The 12,013-nt window shown below is 48.0% G+C and overlaps 1 long non-coding RNA gene across 1 annotated transcript; it reads left to right on the forward strand.

Annotated features, from left to right (window-relative positions):
• The first annotated feature begins 7,099 nt into the window (after positions 1–7,099).
• On the forward strand, positions 7,100–10,195 carry LOC122384417. Its single transcript, XR_006257034.1, has 2 exons — positions 7,100–8,079; positions 8,404–10,195. It is a non-coding gene; the product is annotated as an uncharacterized LOC122384417 (long non-coding RNA).
• The last annotated feature ends 1,818 nt before the right edge of the window (positions 10,196–12,013 follow it).

Here is a 12,013-nt window from a genome sequence, read left to right on the forward strand (position 1 = left end):
ACTGTTCAAAGACATAGTAACCCAACAAGACTGCAACACTGCAAGCAGACCTTGACAGGCTATCTGAATGGTCAGATCAGTGGCTGCTTAAGTTCAACGTTGAAAAGTGCAAGATCATGCATTGTGGATATATGAACCCTGCAGAGGACTATGTCATGAAAGGTAATGATGAAGCCAGGACGATCTGCACTACAACTCACGAACGTGATCTGGGCGTGATTGTAGCCAACAACCTGAAAGCAACATGCCACTGCCAAGCTGCGGCACTGAAAGGAATGACTGCACTAAGGCTTTTAAGAATGGCTTTCAGAAATATTGATGTCAACAACTTCAGGTCCTTGTACACCACTTATGTTCGCCCGCATCTAGATTATTGCCTGTCTGCGGTTGGTCCTCACATGGTTCAAGATATACAAAAGCTTGAAAAAGTTCAGAGACGAGCTACCAAGCTTGTACGAGAAATTAGAGCCTATCCCTATGAAGAACGGCTGACGAGGCTTGATCTGATGAGCATGCGAGATCGACTCAAGCGTGGTGACTTAATTGAGACTTACAAGATTGTAACCATGGGTGGAGAACCTGCCCCGGCCACCCCGGCCGTGGCCGGGGTAACTTTCAGCCTACCCCGGCGCGGCCGGGGTAACTTTTCTACTCTTGTAAATCCTAAAAGCTGTCTCCATACGAGAAAAGAAAACTCACGCTCTTCGAATGTTGACTTCCATGGGCGTAATATTGCAAATCAGGTAGGTATTTACCATTTACTTAACTTGCCATAATCTCCAACCCTAAGACCCGCGTGTGGTCGCCAATGCCAAGATTGCTCTCAAATCCTGTTCAGTTTCGAAATTTTGGCGCGCCTTCGGCGCAATTTTTCAAAACTACTGCTTGACCTCATTGCCTTCAACTGACCTGCCACCAACCGCAACCACACCCGTTTATGAGCGTACCCGTCAGGGTGCTCATAAACACCGAGCGGCCATCATGCTTCGAACTCGGACTGTTGTAACCAGGGTATATAGTTGGTTGTAACCGGGCCGCGTGCTCTCGCCACGCGGAATCCAACGCTCTAGCAACTGAGCTACGAGACCGGGACCGGTCGATATTCCTGGATCGACTCCCTGTTTGTAGGGGAAGGTGGGGTAAGACGGCCCAGCGGGGCAAGACGGACCACCAGCCCTCCCGGCTGAACCGCTGCTGGTATCTACTGCTTTATGCACTCACTATGTTTGTTTTCCTTCGTAACAATGGCCACCTTGAGCTCATGCTGCTAGGATGAATAGCCTTTGAGTTATTGAGAAAAATGTTGTTTTTCGTCAAACCGATCTAATATAAGAGGTCTACGGGTGATTCAATTACGGCGCCTTTCTTGCATGATTAGTTTCTACTTTGCACTTTACTGTGAAGAACAAAGTTATAAACTTAGTTATAGTCACACTTTAGGAAAGGCAAGGTTTTGCAATGTTGGGCTATTTGACATATACGTCATGATAATGACAGAATTTAGATTTGGGGCAAGACGGACCACTGTGGTCCATCTTACCCTGTGGTGGTCCATTGTTCCCTACATATGGAAAGTTCTTTTCCAAAACATTGACACCAGTTTAAGTAAGCTAATTTTTCATGAAGGAGTCTTTGTTGCATGTGAGCCATGCATGCAAGTGCTCAGTTAGCATGGATTCATGCCAAACGACAATCAACACACATGTTCCCAGCTTTTAGCTGCACTTCCATCACACATGAGTAAAGAATAAAGGCTCATTTTGCTATTTTACCATTTTGGTTACTTTTTCTTACAAGAGTACAGAGCAGAAGCGTAACACACATGAACGGATAGCAGGCACTGCTGGGTGGTCCGTCTTACCCCACGTTTTTTCTTGTCTGAGTTTTTGACATGTCCCTCTTTAAGAGCATCCACCACCTAGATGTCTTTAATTTGAAATTTAGTCTTTACACATATCAACAGAGGAAGGATTGAGCATTCCGAAGACTATAAATAATATGAACTACGAGAGCAGTGTAGCAAGATATGCGGCCTCAAACCTTAGCTGGTCCGTCTTACCCCACCTTCCCCTATTATAAGAGCCGCCCAACATTGAAAAAGGCTACGCCCGTGGATGTCAGTGACCTATTTTAGTGCTTTGCTTGGTTCGATCTGTCAATTTCTCTGTAAAGCTTCTACTATGGTGAGTTGTCTTTTTTGACTTTTGTAGCTATTTTGAGACACAATAAAAAGCTGAAAACGCAACATTTAGGTACTCAAAATGGCATATGGTTTGGTTTGGGTTAGGTGTGAAATTGGAAGTTTAAGAAAAAAGAAATGATAATTTAAAAGGAAATTGCCTTTTCGATCATTCCAAAAATGTTATGAATAATACGGTGTCGGATACAACGCTCATCCTTGAGCAAACACAGCATCCTATTCCATGCGTCAGAATAGGGGTTTGATGATGACCGTTGAGAAAAACGTGAGTATATCCAAGGCCATCTATAGAAGGTACAGTCACTCCCCCGCCGACCAATCAGAGACGGATCCTGAGTGACGTCACCCCTGATGCTCGCAAGGGGTACTCCATTCCTTTGCAACGTAAAAATGACTAACTTCATTTGAAGATTATTGATGGCACTCTACACATACCGCTCAGCCGTTGATGTCAATGGAAAGCCCAACTAATTTTCCAGCGACAAAAAAGAGCAGCAATGCTGCAATATGCTAAGAAATGGCCGGTTTTGAAGATATAGACGATTTAAAAACCCTCTGCAGCAGCAGGAAAGCAACGTAAAAACGCATCGAGCTTATATTTTTACTATGGATAATTCATTTTTAAGTAAGTTTTTAGATATGCTATAGATTTAAGTTACAACTTTATTACAATATTTTCATTACTTGGAACTTTATTTCAAAATAATATTTTCAAAAATGGCAGTTGATGGCCAGTAGCTTGGGAGCGATTGTGGCGCACCGCGCCATTAATTGTCCTGAGACCCCCTTATGATGTCATCAAAAGTGGAGTGACATGGGCCTGAGTATATCGTCTTCCCGCGACTATCGGTCGCCGGCCGGGGTAACTTTTTCAAACATTCTCCACCCATGATTGTAACAGGAAAAGTTGATATAGATGCAGGACGATTCTTTGAATTTCAAGACAATGAAAGAACCAGGGGTCATCGATTTAAGTTGAAGAAAAGGCGGTCAACGCACCACTTCAGAAACATGTCATTTGCTAACAGAGTAGTCACCCCTTGGAATGAGCTGCCAGACTATGTTGTGTCAGCACCAAGTACTAGTGCCTTCAAGAAGAGGCTTGACCGACATTGGGCTACCCTAGTCGACCACTAAAGCTCATCCTCTGATTAGTGCATTCCACGATATGAGCACCAAATAGACAGTGTCTACTCCTAGCTCATAACCTGAACCTGAACCTGAACCTGAAAGATTTCCCATTTTATTTTTCCAAGGATAAGAAGCTTCTGCTTTTACCTAATACCGTAAAAAAAAATCAAAAATGGGCCTGGAATAGTGCCTTTTTCGCCTAAAAGTTTATCGGTTTTTCGATATGTATAACAACTGTAGTGGGCTGACCTGCAAACAGGCGTCGGCAACAATCGCGAATGCGTTACGACGTACGGGAATGAGTTATCAGCTGTCTAATCGTAGACAACACAATGTCTAGCCTTAAACTGTAAGCCTGTATTGGTATTGTTTCTTTTATTTGGCTGTCGAACATTACTTATGGTTTGAAATATGATTTTATGTAAAATAATTGATATGAAAAAGCCGTCTCTTAAGTTATGACCCCATTTCACCACACGCAAGTGGCAGAAGTGACAATGATCAGCTGACGCATTTTCTTGGCCGAAGTCAGAGCGCGCGGCCCGACGCACCACCACCGCACCACAAAGTATGAGTAGACCGCGCCCAAAGCCAGGGCCCCGGTAACGTGAGGTAGCCGAGCCGGGGCAGCGTGCGCTGACCCAAGCCGGGGCCGCAGCTTTTGGCGCGGTCTACCGCATCCCCGCGGGCAGCCCCGGGCTATCACATGACACCGGGAGGACGCGCGGCCCCGGCTTGGGTCAGCGCACGCTGCCCCGACTCGGCTACCTCACGTTACCGGGGCCCTGGCTTTGGGCGCGGTCTACCGCACCACCTAACAGGCGTGTTCGAAACCGCAGGAGATGATGATGAACGGGTTTATCGAAACTTGATTGGATGAGCATATCGGTGATAGCGATTTCAGTGTGTGCATTTATTGTTCATAGTGGTGTGAAATGTGGTTGGGGTACGACCGACAACCCGTCGGGGCGAATATCGCACTGGGGTACTCAAAATTTGAAGAATTTAAGACGTTTCCATGAGTTTTGAAGGTATGGATAAGTTCTAAAAATCCGGTTCTCCTTATCTGGGCCATTAACTCCATACGGTCCAGGAAAGCTGGCACACTACCTTTAAATACAGGTGAATATTTCCTAACCTTGCGTCAGGTATATGCCATCTGCCTGTTATTTGCAGCTTATAAAAATAAAACAAAAATGCGCGAACATATCAGCCTTGTACAAGCAATGCGCATTGAGCATTTAATGCTCCTCAGTCATCATGTCGCTCTTTGGGCACTGTCAGAAAAGACGTTACGCACAACTCTGCCGGCTTTCGGCACCGCTCGACCGTCCCCGCTCCCCGCCACAGCGCGAGGAGCGCGAGTGACCGCGCGCCGGCCCGAAACCGCCGCAGGCCAAGACCACAGAGGCGGGGCTTAGCTGTGACGTCATAACGTATCACTGACTGACTGGTGATAGCCTCTACACACCGGGTGAAAATCTTGCTCGAAATTTAACATAAAGAGTCAATGAGAAGTGCCTGAAATATTGAAATGGCGACAAAATATCTAAATTATAAAAGTTTCGGCAGGTCTTGAAACGGCCATGTCCTGAGCTTGGTTGAAATTCTTCCACGCATTCAAAAATGAACGCGAAAAATTAGGGTCTCAAGGGGTCTGGCGTTAACAGTAACTTATTCCTTCTGCTCCGTAGGTAAATAAACAAGTCAGAACCGCTCGCAACGATAACCTTCGATGTCAGTTCGCTCCAAAATCAATCAGTCATAAACCGTTTTGAATTTCTTCTTCAAATTCTCAAAATTACCTTTCATAAGGTCAACCTTTAGTTTGTTCGACGTGTCTCGACGACAGAAACGCAATGCTGGCAAACATAATGTCGAGACTCTCTTGAGTCAAAAGTTATTGCAGGACAACATTGTTCGTAAAAAGGCTATTTTTAGAGTTGTTTGCCCTCTGAAGGCTAAACCGTTGACCTGAGGTCAAATCTGAGCGCAGCTTGCAGAAACACCTTTAAAGGGCTATCGAATGCGCTTTTCTGCGGCGCTATAGCTCTATTGGTTTCCGAGTTATGTGCCGCTGCTTCGAAAACGGAAAAAAAAATTTGAAACAGGCAACATTTTACCTTTGATGACCTCTGGTGACCTGACATTCGACCTGACCTAAAAAAAATGACCGTTTTGTTTTCGTCCTGTTTTTTGGCGATCTTTCGAATGCCGCTTATCGCGTGTCACTACGCGGCCCAGGAGCCGAGTTAGACGAGGGAGTGTGCCCCCCCCCCTCCCCAGCAGGACACGGAAAACTCAGACCACCAGCACGGCACGGGTTAAAAGTCGTAGATGGGCACCGCTACCCTAGCAAAAGATATTAGCAAAAAGGTGGCCTCCATTTACTGGTGCAGTCCTTCTTCTCCCGGTGATGCCCCCTCCTTTTTCTGGAAGCGTCTCACTTATGCTGGTATGCCTCACTTCCCGGGGGCGCCCAACCTCTGCTTGGATCGCCTAATCCATTATGGAGAGACCCACTTTGCTTAAGTCGCCTCATTTCTTCCTTCTAAGAACGACCAATTTGCTGTAGGCGGCCGGCTTATCTGGGACGCCCATCTTCTGCTAGAAGTGCCCCTCTTTTCCCTGATGCGTCCCACTTCTACTACGAGTGCACCTTTTCTGTTAGGGCGCCCCTTTGCTGCTGAGGAGTCTTTTTTCTACTGTGAATAGGGCGGCCCTCTCCTGTTGGGCGACCCCAAATTCTGCTGGAGGCGCCCCACTTCTGCCCAACTTTTGGTGGGGTGCCTCTCTCTTGCAGGGGGCACTTCTCTTTTGCTGGAGACGCCACTCTTGTGGGGACGCCCTTCCACTGCGGGGAACGTCTCTCTTCTGCCAGAGGCACCCCTTTTCTTCTAATGGGCTCCTGTTTTTTTTTCTGGGGCGAGGCGACCCTCTGCTGCTCGGAACGGGGCACACCTCTCCATTTACTGGGGCACCGCCCCTCTGCTGAGGTTGCCCTTCCGCTGTCGTCAGGGGCGCCCCTCTTGGTAGAATATACTCCTTTTCTTTTTGTAATGGGGCGCCCCTCTTCTACCGGGGGCGCCCATCTGCTGCTGGGGCGTCTGTCTTCTGCCGGATATTGTCAATGGGGCTCCCATATCCTGTTTGGCGGGCCCAAACTCTGCTGGAGGCTCCCCATTTCTGATTAACTTTTGCTGTGGCGCCTCTCTTCTGCTGGGGCGCCCCTCTTCTGCTTGGGGCGCCCGTCTCCTGCTGGAGACCCCTCTCTTCTGCTGGGGCGCCCCTCTTCTGCCAGTGGCACCCATTTTCTTATTATGGGGCTCCTTTATTGCTGGGGCGCCCAGCTGCTGTCAGGGCGCCCCTCTTCTCGGAATGGGGGCGCCTCTCTCCTTTTGCTGGGGCGTCGCTCCTCTTCAGGGGGACACGTCTCCTGCTAAGGGTGCCCTTCCGCTGCCAGGGGCGCCCCTCTTGAACAGAAAGTATTTTATATTCTTGTAACGAGACGCCCTCTTCTGCTGGGGGCGCCCATCTGCTGCTGGGGCGACTCTCATCTGCTGGGAATAGGCAATTGGGCGTCACTCTCCTGCTTGGTGAGCCCAACTTCTGCTGGAGGCGCCCTATTTCTGCTGAACCTTTGCTGTGTCGCCCCTCTTCTGCTCGGGGCGCCCTCTCTGCCGCGGGATATGGGCGCCTTTTTCGGATGGCGGGGGGGGGGGGGGGGCGGCCGCCCCCGTCGCCCCCCTGGATCCGCGCCTGCCTATCCGGAATAGTGTTATAAACTTCCTCAGCATTTCGCGCTGCAAGTCCGGAAGAAATGTATGTACTACCTGCTTAAACTATGCCAAAAGTGAGCTGCGCAAGCAAAAAGCTCAGAACCTTCCAGAAGACCCACACAGTGATGGTGCCGGGTCAAGCGATGCCATGTGTCTAGACGCAGACGTGTCGAGCACATCGTCAAGTCGCGTTGATGCCACAGTACAGGCGTCAGATCCCTGCGCAGAGAACCGCAAAAAGACGACGATTGACTCGTAGTCACAGCCCAAGAGTTCGAACGACAAGACGTTGATCTGTCGCTTCAAGTGGTCATAGAAGCATGGGGCTCTGGCGCCATGGCAGAGACAAGCCTAACTGAGCTTTCCAAAGCAGTCGGGTGTGCTCTCAATGGCCACCTTCTTAAAGATGTGGAATCACTAATGCCTGAATTCATAAACATCACGTCTCTTGAAGCCCTCGACGTGACGGAGTGGCTAAGAGCTCGTACCAAGCCAGTGATAAGTCTATTAGAAGCCATGACCAAAGGAACAGGAAAAGGAAGCAAATCGGGTCAGAGTTCAAGCTGTCAAAAAAAAGCTCAACATGGTCCTTGCCTACGAAATATGATGTCCTGTAGACACTCTCGTTTTGTCGGCCCATTCAGTTTCGCCAACGCCATTGTGAAAAACACTTTTCGTCGGAGCGCTGCCATCACTGAGCTAGACGCGGTAATGACAGCCAGTGGCTCCAAGACGACACACAGAAACTTTCTGCAGGCCAACGGCGAGACACCAAACATCGTATATGCACCTGATAGTGAATTATGGTTCGATAACAATCAGGTTGTGGGGAGGACGACGCGTGTTTCTGCTGGCGGCCAGCGACTGATGAGCGGCTGCACTATGGTCGCCTCCATAGCCTGCAGCGCGTCCGACGCACCACTCCAGATTGATGCATCTCTCAAGCCGGGAGAATTTGAAACCCTTCAGGTAAGTCGTGAGTTTTCTGCGTATTTTTTATGTTTTGCTAGCTTGTCATGTGCATTAATATACACCTCCCTCCGAGGCATAAGCGTTCTGCCATATGTATTGCATTCAAACGAAATAGATGATTGTCCTGGCCGGGCTGGCCCAGCCTTGGTTGTCTTGGTATCATTTTTTTTCCTGATTAAATGTGGCTAAATTGTATTCATATGTGTCTTTGCTTGTCGCCTCCCTTGCGCACCCCCACCCCTTCCGAAGTCGGGGACGCTTGTTGCTACCCAAGACGAACAGTCACAACATTGTCGTGGACTCGTGGCATTGTGCTTGCAGGTGGATCAGCTGAAAATCGACATGCAGAAACTAAACGAACTCGAAGCGACTCTGAGCGACAACTATCGCCGGTTCCGGTCTGACTTCTGGAGCGGCGTGCTGGCTTCTGTGCAAAGCGAACAGCGTGCCGTCGCATCATCATACTCCGGCTGGATCGACCATACGGACGCCGTGGCAGCAACTGGATGCCAGTACTGACAACTGGTGTTGTAAGCAGTGCTTGGGGGTACACCCCCAGTATCGACAAGTGTTCCCTGTGTGGGACAGCATCCAGGGCCTCGTTTCATAAAAGGAATTACTTACGGCGTTCCGTCAATTATGCCAGATTTGGCGTATTTGTTGCCAATTCGGTTTCACAAAGCCGAAGACCGGAGTAATTCACGCCATCGAAATTACGGAGCATCGTTTACGGCAAATGCTCGATTCCGGACCAATTGATGCCATTTGGGTTTCATAAAACGACGTAATTAACGCCAAATATTTTATCAAGTTCTTGCTATCAGTGGTGTAAACTACGCACAAAAATGTTGCGTGAATTTGAATTAATATTGAGATTCGAAGCTAATTTTATCTTTTTTTATAATGCTGAGCCCGGTGATGAAGAAAGAACAGCCAAAATGAGAAAAAGAAACTGCAAATCTTCTGTGCCAGTCGCTTTTTGTGGCCACTGTCGGAATTTTGTTTATTCGCCGCGCCGCGCCACTTTCGTAGTTAGGCACCTCCGCTTAGCTGGCTTTCTGCTGTTTTCAATAAATTGATTTAATAAAGGATGGTCAGCAAAATCGACTTTGTTTTTTCATAAATAATTTTTACGATTTAAATTCAACGTAATTGCTTTATAATTTCTTGCAAAAAAATAAGTGTTGACATGAAATTGTAATTTGTAGGACGCTTGATAAATTACGGTAACTACGCAAATGTGCTTAGTTACGGAGGTGTAAACAATTCCAGTTGTGGCTTTGTGAAACGGCTTCATTTGCGCTCCGTAGTTTGAAAGGGTGTGAATTACGGAAAGGTGTAAGTTACGGCAGAGCTTATGAAACGAGGCCCAGGACGTGGCTGTCCTCCACTCGCATCGAGCAAATGCATGGCGTGCCATCCGGACACCACTCTCAATGGAGTCAGTGAAACTGGCTGAGGTAGCGGATGTGCTCCCTAACTCGTACGCCAGCTGCCGAGAGATCTTGGAGCACCTGCACCGGGTGGCTGGTGTTGGCAGTCACCGTGAGTGGGTTCCGGTCGGTTGCGACGGTCAGTCTTTTGACTTGATAAGAAATCTCATAGACAACTGTCTGATTCAGTGTGACCTGTGTGGAGAGTGCCTGTCGCCAGACGAGGAGGACAGTCACGATCATGGCGACATACCCTGGAGTGCAAGAAAGGTGTTTGACTGGATACTTCTGAGGCCGGGACTGGGCCATGTAGAAATGAACTGTCTCAAAGTGCTCTTTCGACTTCTATGGGTGCCTGTTCTTCGGCATGTAGCCAGTCTGATCGGCTTCAAGAGCGCACCATCATAGGCATTTATAAGGAACTGTGGGGGACAATCACTTGAGCTGGCAACTGCTATGCGTTTTACGTGATGCCTTGTGTCGCGAACTCGCAGTGCCGTACGTGCGGGAGTGCCTGTCACATGATGTCAGTCCCTCTTCGACTGGGTTCATCAGCTGGACCATGGGAGTGTCCAACAGCAACTACATGCTGATGTTCAAACTGACTGACCTGATGGTGACGCTCAGTATGATGCGCGCCGGTATCAGACGTAACAATACAAACGCGATGCTCTCTGGAAGACAGAGATTTGCGCCGGTGTTTTACACCGGACCGAACGACACCTACCAGAGACTCCTCTTGCGCGACACACTACAGCGGGTGCAAGCACCGCCGGTGATCCAGCAGTACCTGCGAGCCGCAACCAGCTTCACAGTGACTGGTGATGAAACGAGAGGAGAAGGAGGCGACTTTATCCTCGAGGCGAAGAACCGCGAGACGAAGGCGAGTGGATCCCACCTGGTGAGTTAAGTTGCCGTTTTAGCAGAAGAATGTCTTAAGAGATGCTACGTTTTCTGAGCATCTGTGTGGCTGCACCATTCGACCCAGTCCAAAGGCGGAGCGTTAACTGGTCCGTCGGTATATTGAGGTAACTCTCAATCTCGCCCTCAGACGGTTGACCGTTGCTAAAGAAAAGAAACGAGACAAATTAGCATACAGCGATAACAAAATACGCGGGAGACAAGGGAGGGAGGGAGTAAACGAAAGCAAACAAGGGAACCACCGTACACCGTTGCTTATACAATATTGCACAATCAAACCAGTAATATATTACTGGTTTGTACTATAACTGTATACAGTTATAGTTCGGCTACAATTCAGCCAGATCATAGAGTTTACCAATCCTGTGCCGATTATCGAGCATGATCAAGGCCCTTATTAAGCCGCAATAACAATCTAACAGGCATCTACCGGCAAGTTACGCCTCCTGGGTCCTCCAATGCCACGCTCGGCCACATGCCTCACATCGGCCGTTCACATCATCCTATGAACAAGCGGCAGGTTACCAACATGGCCAGACAAATCTGGGACGACGGTGAAAACAGGGCGCCTGGGGCGATTTGATCAAGGTTCGTGAAATTCATACGTGACGTTTAGCATGTAGAAGGCCCACGGAGGGGGAGAAGTTATAAATGTCACGTGACTAACATGCCCTCCGGCGCCCTGTTTTCACCGGCGTCCCAAATCTGGAGCTAATCGCTGTCTTTCTCTCCAGCGCTAGATAGATAGATAGATAGATAGTTTATTGACACTGCACTCTTGATAAAATACACACAATACATAAAATACAAAATTCTATACATAATGCAATACACTAAAAATATACATAAAAAGGATAAAACTCGAGTGAAAACGTGTCCATTAAAATAACAAAATACAATATGAGCACCGCGGACATGGCGAAGCACAATCTAAATACATATTATGAATCATACTTTTCAAGAATGTTCTTACATAGCCTTGCGAGATCTAAAGGGTGTGCATCCATAAGGACAGTTAGACCGGAAAAATTTAATCTGGGGAAATGTTCTCGAAGTGAATTTGATTCTGGGCAGTCTAAAAGTACATGTTTCTCTGTTTGCACTGACCCGCACGTGCACAGCCTTTCTGTCTCTGGTATGCGCGACCACCTCCCCGTTTCTATTTTTAACCTGTGTGAACCTAAACGGGTTCTTGTAAAAGCGATGCGCTCGTTTTCAGGTACATTTGCCTCATACATACGGTGTCGCGCGACATTCTGATTAAACTCACGGTATGTTGTCATTCGCGTCGATGTTGATTCTAAAATTTTACAGCGTAAGGTTTCCATGTTTCTTTCTCTAAGTGACCCGATTTCTTCCGTTTGTAGGGAGTTGACATAACGGCCAGCTTGTGAGCCCGACTGCACTGATAAATGCATGGCTAACTGGGCGGGACTGCCCTCGAAATCATCTCGTGATGTCAGCTTTCCTAGAAATTTAATTTGGTTCTCTTTAATCACTGTCTTTAAGTCTGGGTATCCCAACTCTGCGTGAACAAGGTCACTGCTTGTCTGATTCCTGACTGACAATAGCTGTTT

The sequence above is a fragment of the Amphibalanus amphitrite genome, unplaced genomic scaffold (assembly GCF_019059575.1).
Source record: "Amphibalanus amphitrite isolate SeventyFive unplaced genomic scaffold, NRLGWU_Aamphi_draft 000189F_arrow, whole genome shotgun sequence".
Taxonomy (NCBI): domain Eukaryota; kingdom Metazoa; phylum Arthropoda; class Thecostraca; order Balanomorpha; family Balanidae; genus Amphibalanus; species Amphibalanus amphitrite.